General features: G+C 42.1%; 1 pseudogene; it reads right to left on the reverse strand.

Annotated features, from left to right (window-relative positions):
- Window positions 1-4,868: 4,868 nt before the first annotated feature.
- LOC147493983 (uncharacterized) lies at window positions 4,869-6,807 on the reverse strand (annotated as a pseudogene).
- Window positions 6,808-7,010: the final 203 nt, after the last annotated feature.

Raw genomic sequence — 7,010 nt, forward strand, 5'->3', positions numbered from 1 at the left:
GTAGCCTATAAATAGAATACTTTTTCTCTCTTGCCGAAATTCACTATTCACTGGTTCTGAAAAAGTGGCAAGAAAAGTAGATTTGAATTCGTTTATGATCTTGAGAGAAAGAAGGGGATTGGTAGATCGTTGTCCACACAACGTCCAATCTATTCTAAAGGAATACAACAGAAGATTAAGCGGTTGATTGTTGATTTTGGATTTGATAAAGTTTGGATTCTCAAAGTTATCTAAATCGGATTCAAAGGTATGTTTTCCAATCACAAATCATGGACACCCATTAATTCCGCTGCGCGTGGTGTTCACAATTTGTAGAAATAGTCATTCTGAAATAACGGTTCCTACAAGCTCGAGTTTGCAAGCTAAAGTTAAGCGCCCGAGATCGCTTTACTGAGAAATGCTCAATAATATTAGCGACCTCTATCCAGTATTCACCGCTGGCGTTCAATAGGTCAAACACCTTGAATAACCACCACGTGTTACCCACAAACTGAACAGGCGCTTTGCCACAACGGTTCAAGAACTCACAAACCAGCTTAGAGAACGGTATCGTCATGTACGCCCTCAGCTGCCCCTCACAGATTATAACCCCATAGTTCGGTGGGGTGTACCTATCACTATAGACCCGAGCGTCCTGGTCAGGCTCATGGATCTCCAGACTGCTTACGGTTATCCCATATGTTTCCCTCAAATAGGAGAATGCCCTCAAAGCGTGTCTGTCTACAGCCTTAGGAGGCAACCCGCTAGAAGACGACCTCTCACCGCGACCTGAAGTGCTAGCTTCAACAACCATAGACGCAGATCGGGCCTCATCTTCCCCACTTTTAGCCTCCTCAACTTTATCATCTTCATCACTACCCTCGCTCACCCCACATACCGACTCTTCCTTCTCTTCCTCCGTGTCATCCCAACCAAGAGAAATTTTGCGAACTTCATTAGACTGCGTATCGTCTGAGTCAGACATTTCTCTCTTGTCTCTCACAATTTTAGCCACAAGCAGCTAAACGAACGACCTAACAACTTATTATCTAAGAGCAAGAGCGTAGCAAAGAGCAGAAGATCAACAATGGCAGAAAACTAACCTGAAAAAACACTGAGTGTAGTGAGGTTTTCTACAAAGCGAAGCAACAAAATGGTGTTTCAGAGAGCCAGCGTAGTTTTTGTATAACCGCCCCTCCAGTCCCCAAGGCGTTATGATGGCACCCTAGCCCTAGCCGCACACGGCTTCCAACAAGCTGTCTTGTCTTTTCAAATCCTAAAAAATGGGGCGGCACATTTTCTCTGCAACTGCTCAGATCCGCTCACGTGTTGTCCATGTGTCAGATGTTTCGCCCATCAGATCACCAGAGAGCACGGAGCGACCCCCACAGTTCACTGGGTATTTCCACTTCCACCAACTTCTATCTTTTGCCATGCTCCACACACGCTAATGTGTTCTCTCAGCAACTCGCTTCAATGAGCGGCGTGACCTACTGAGAAGGGGCTGTGTGAGGGAGTGATATTCTCCTTCAGGAATATCAGGCACGTGCTCAACATGGTGGAAATACCGCACCGATCTTTGATACACCTTGCCCACCTGTGTCACCAAGCTCGCATCAACACGCTATGAGATCGCTCCAGAACAGGTCGTATCAGCATACATATCGATCTATAACGTGACTCATCTTATCTTCTAGAAGCAATCATGAAAGAATCTATATGTACGCAAATCATTGTCGCCAGCTACTGACTACTGCCGCAAGCTACTAAGCCAGGCTACTAATCCCTATCATTATAGCAGACCTATAAACACAGTTCTCACACGCCTCCACAATCTTGACCCTACATTTGTGTTGTTCTTTACACGTGTGGGGTGAGGATTCACTTGGATCACCTATAAATACTCTCCATATGAACTACGCCAAACCTGATTCTTCTCTCCCCCCAGAATCAAAAGAAGATATGTAGGCAGTTCCCTCTTCGACGAACTTGGTCTTAACCATATTCTAATCCGTTCTCCCTCTCTCCCTTTGTATGTAAAGGAAATACCAAAACGCACCTTTACAGATACCTTGATGATTATATAAAAAAGGCATGAGGTGATGCTTATCGATGGACAAGAAAATAAGGGATATGTTACTGAAAGTCTGAAACCACCAAGGTTTGGTGCCGTTTTGTCCTGTACTAAGACTACAACAATAGAAACCTAATCCAAATAGACTACCTTAATCAAACAACCTCTCTGACTAACAGAATACAGAGCCTCTTTTCTTTTTTGATATTTTTCTTCTTACATTTTCTATCCCTCTCTTTGCTTTTATACCAGTTTCTCTACATCGGATCCAAGAGATTTACGGTGCTCTATACTACCTACACGTGGCTCTTACTAACAACTCTTGGCCACTCCATACCTAATATAAGTAAAATACTAAAGTACCCATAAACTAAAGAGATCTCCAAGTCTGTCCTAATAGGACATGACAATGCCTTCCCTTTAAAATCCTTGTCCTCAAGGATTAAAATGAGGGGTAATGAGCAATAATGCTCGACTAGTCTTCCTATGTGGAGTCTTCGTGCAATCTTGTGTTAGACCATTGGACAAGCACCTGTGTCACTACTTTGTTGTTCCGAGGGACAATTCTTTTTGATGAGAATAGCTCTTTGGTTCCACTAAAACCGGCCCGCTTGGTCCACCAATGGTAGTTGAGGTAATCGGGTGTTATTGTAATCCCTAACCGATTTCATTTTGTGAAACATGGAACACTTTGGATGGATTTTGGAGCCGATTGGTAGTTGTAACTTGTATGCGACCACCCCAATTCGAGCTAGGACTTGAAAAGGACCATAGAACTTGGCGGATAACTTCAAGTTTTTGCAGAGAGCTACTGATGTTTGTCGGTATGGCTGGAGCTTCAAGTATACCCAATCACCAATGACAAATGACCTCTCAATCTATTCTTTTCTTGTCGGCATAGAATTTCATCCGCTCTTGGGCCTTGTACAAATCATCTTTAATCACTGCAACCATGGCCTGTCTTTCTTTCAAATAATCATCCACTGCTACTATGGAATGAGTGACATTAGCTGGGATAGCCAAATAGGGTGGAGAGTAGCCATACAAGGTAGTAAATGGAACCATTTTAAGCCACCACTCAGCAAGTGGCAACCACGCTTGACCCAACTCTGAGGTTTGTGTCTTGTCATGCATCTCAAGTAGGTCTTGAGGCAATCATTAGTTCTCTCCGTTTGCCCATCTGTTTGGGGATGATAAGAGGTGCTTAGGTGGAATTCAGTTCCAAGTGCTTTGAAGAGATTCTACCAGAAAGAGCTGATAAAGATTTTGTCTCGGTCTGATGTAATGGATTGGGGAAGGCCATGCAACTTGTATATGTTGTCCATGAAGACCTTGGCAACTGTAGTAGCTGTGTATGGGTGATTGAGGCTAATGAAGTGACTATATTTAGTCAATCTGTCCACAACCACTAATATAATTTCTTTACCTTCAGCTTTGGGTAGTCCTTCTATGAAGTCCATGCTGATGTGTTGCTAGGCATGATGTGGTACAAATAGTGGTTGCAGTAAACCAGCTGGAAAAATGTGTTATCCCTTGCATCTTTGACAAACATCACATGTATTAACAGTGTCTAAGACCTCCTTATTCATGCCAAGCCAATAGAAATGTGATTTTTCCCTAAGGTAACTACCTTGAATGCCTGAGTGACCTCCAATAGAAGAAGAGTGCATCGTAGCCAATAGTCGCTTCCTTAAGTCCTTGTTGTTGCCAATATATAACCTGCCTTTATATCGCACCATCCCAGCCACATATGAATAGTTTTTAATGCTATCTGGTGTCACTAACAACTGTGAAATGAGTTGTTGTATGACTTGGTCTTGTTCATAACTGAGAATTACTTCTTTCATCCCTTTGTGGCCTTTGTAGATATTATATGGCATGACCCTTGTTCCTCCATTACTTTCGAGAGAGCATCGCAGTGAGAATTTTCCTTTCCTCTTTTGTATTTTATTTCATAATCGAATCCTAGGAGCTTTGTGAGCCATCTTTGTTGTAGTAGAGTAGTTATCCTCCACTCCATGAAAAATTTGATGCTATGTTAATCTGTGGGAATGATGAAGTGATGTCCTGTTAGGTAAGCTCTCCATCGGGTTACAACCATGACAATGGCCAACAACTCTTTCTCATAAGTGGAGAAGCCCAGGGCTTTAGGACCTAATGCTTTGCTGAAAAAAGCAATAGGTTTGCCTTCTTGCATAAGTCTTGTCCCCAACTCCTGCGCAAGCATCGGTTTCTATAACAAATAGCCTTGTGAAATCGGGTAAGGCAAGAACTGGAGTGGTGGTCATAGCCGTTTTAAGTTGCATAAATGCATCTTACGCCACTTTGGACCATTTGAAGTTGTTCTTTTTCAACATTTCAGTGAGAGGTTTGCTAATATTTCCATAACCTTGAACATATCTCTGTAATAGCCCGATAAGTCCCAAAACCCTCGTAGGCCTTTAATTGTTTTGCTTTTAGGCCAATTGAACATGGCCTCAATCTTAGAAGGATCGCAAAGAACTCCGTTGGTGTAATGAGGTGGCCTAGATATTCTAATTGAGGCTGAGCAAAGGAGCATTTGGAGAGCTTGGCGCGATAGGGTGTGTGTTCTAAGAATGTCCAACAACTGTCTTAAGTGTATAAGGTGTTCTTCAAGTGAAATGTTGTACCACGAGGATGTCATCGAAGAAGACTAACACAAATTTCGAGGTAAGGGTTGAAGATGTCATTCATTAAAGCTTAAAATGTCGCGGGGGCATTAGTAAGTCCAAACGGCATTACCTTAAACTCATAGTGGCCTTGGTGAGTTCGGAGGGTCTTGTATATGTCGGCATCATGTACCCTTATCGATGGTATCCGGACTGAGATCAATTTTGGAAAATATTCGAGCCCCATGTAACTTATCGAGAAGTTCATCAATAATTGGCATAGGAAATTTGTCCTTGATGGTCATCTCGTTGAGTTTTTCAGTAGTCGACACAAAATCGCCATGAGCCATCTTTCTTTTTAACGAAAGTAGAACCTGGGAAGCAAATGGACTATATTTGGGTTGGATGAGGCCTGAGCATAACATTTCCTTCATGAGTGTTTCAACCACAGCCTTTTGAATATATGGGTGTTTATAGGGTCTTTGGTTGGTGGGTTACGCATTTGGCTTAAGAGGGATATGATGGTCTAAGTTTCGGAGGGTGGTAAGCTTTTGGGTTCCTTAAAAACATTGGCGAATTCGTGTAATAGTGAAGTGACTGATTCTGGGTTGTCTTGCTGAAGTTATGTAGCCGTGATTGAAAAGAGTTGTCCTACTAAGGCATGTGTATTCTTCCTCAAAAACTTGGTTAAGGCCTTAACTGAAATCATTTTCACAGAAATGACCTCTTCTCCCCCTTTCAGAGTTATATTTTTCCCCCAATTTTTGAATGACAGTTGCAATTTCTGAAGGTTAATCAAAACATCACCACATTGCTGAAGCCAATCTCCGCCAAACACCATATCACAACCTCCTAATGGTTAAAGTCTTATATTGTCTTCGAACATGTGACCTTGCATTTCCCATTTTAACTTATTACATATGGCTTTGCACATAGCTCTATCTCCATTGGCTATTGTCACCAATATATGAGCAGTTGGTTCTATGGGGCAACCCACTTGTTTAGCAACTTCGGGGTCTAGAAAGTTATGTGTACTACCAGTGTCGATCAAAATAGTAATCGGTCGATTCTTGGTCATGCCTTGAATTCTAATCGTGTTTTTCCCCACATTCCCTGTCAATGCATGGAGGGATATCTCCATATCAGTTTCTATCTGTTGCAATGATTGCTCGTCCTTGGTTTCCGTATGTTGATCCTCTTCCCCGTCTGCTTCTTCTGTACCCATCAACATGTATAAGGACTGTGTCTTGCATATGTGTCCAGGCCTGTATTGTTCTTCACAGTTGTAGCAAAGTCCTTTCTCTCTTTTAATTTTCATTTGAGTTGGTGTGAGTCTCTTAATAGGAGGTAAGCAAGGAGTTTGTGTTGTTGGTGTATTGGTGTGAAGTGTAAGCTTTGACGTGGATGGTGACTTGGGTGTGATGGTTGGAGAGGAGATTGTTTATTTGGGTTGTTATTACTTGAAAAGTATGAAGTGGTATTGGGAAAAGTTTTGACGACTGGTTTGGTTTTCTTGAATTGGGCCTCTAATGCGGACTCCTGCATTCTTGCGAGATACCAAGCGTGGTGTAGATTGGTAGGTTTAAACAACTGAACTGAAGTTCTAATTTCATCCTTTAACCCACTCAAAAAACTGAGTACAAAATACTCTTCGGTTAGCTCTTTATTCTTGCTCACCATGATAGCTTTCAATGTCTCAAAACGTTCATAATACTCCTCTATTGTGTCAGTTTGAACCAGTTTATTAAAATTTCCAACATAGTTATCTTGCCCCACTTCTTCAAATCGTTTGTAGATCTGTTCCGTTAACTCAGTCCATTCAATAATTTCTTAACCCTCTTGATGCTAAAGGAACCATGAATCAGCCTTTCCCTCTAAATACAGAGAAGCTACCTTAACCTTTGTACTCTCTTCCATGGGGTGAATGTAGAAAAACTGATTACCCTTGCGAGCCCAAGCTCTTGGATTAACTCCATCAAAACGCGGAAAGTTTAACCTTGGGGTTTTTAGAAACTTACCAGAGTCGTCTATGTCCACTAGGGTCCTTTGTCGCAAGCTATTAGTGGAGTGTTCAACATCAGTTGTTGTTGCTATTGGAGTCTGTGACCCAAAAGGTAACCCCATTGCTACTGTACTTTTTCCCTTTTCATTTAGGTGATTCCATTGGGCACTCATCAAATTGGATTGGGCAACCCCTCAAAAAAAAAGAAATTTTACAAATTTGCCATATTACAAGTTTGCCATCAAAGCCCAAGCCCAGCAACCAATTCAACCGGTATCGCCAAAGCGAACCCTCCGGTCGTTTTCGTTTTTACTCAAGCGACCGC

This window comes from Coptis chinensis, chromosome 6, assembly GCF_015680905.1.
Source record: "Coptis chinensis isolate HL-2020 chromosome 6, ASM1568090v1, whole genome shotgun sequence".
Lineage (NCBI taxonomy): Eukaryota > Viridiplantae > Streptophyta > Magnoliopsida > Ranunculales > Ranunculaceae > Coptis > Coptis chinensis.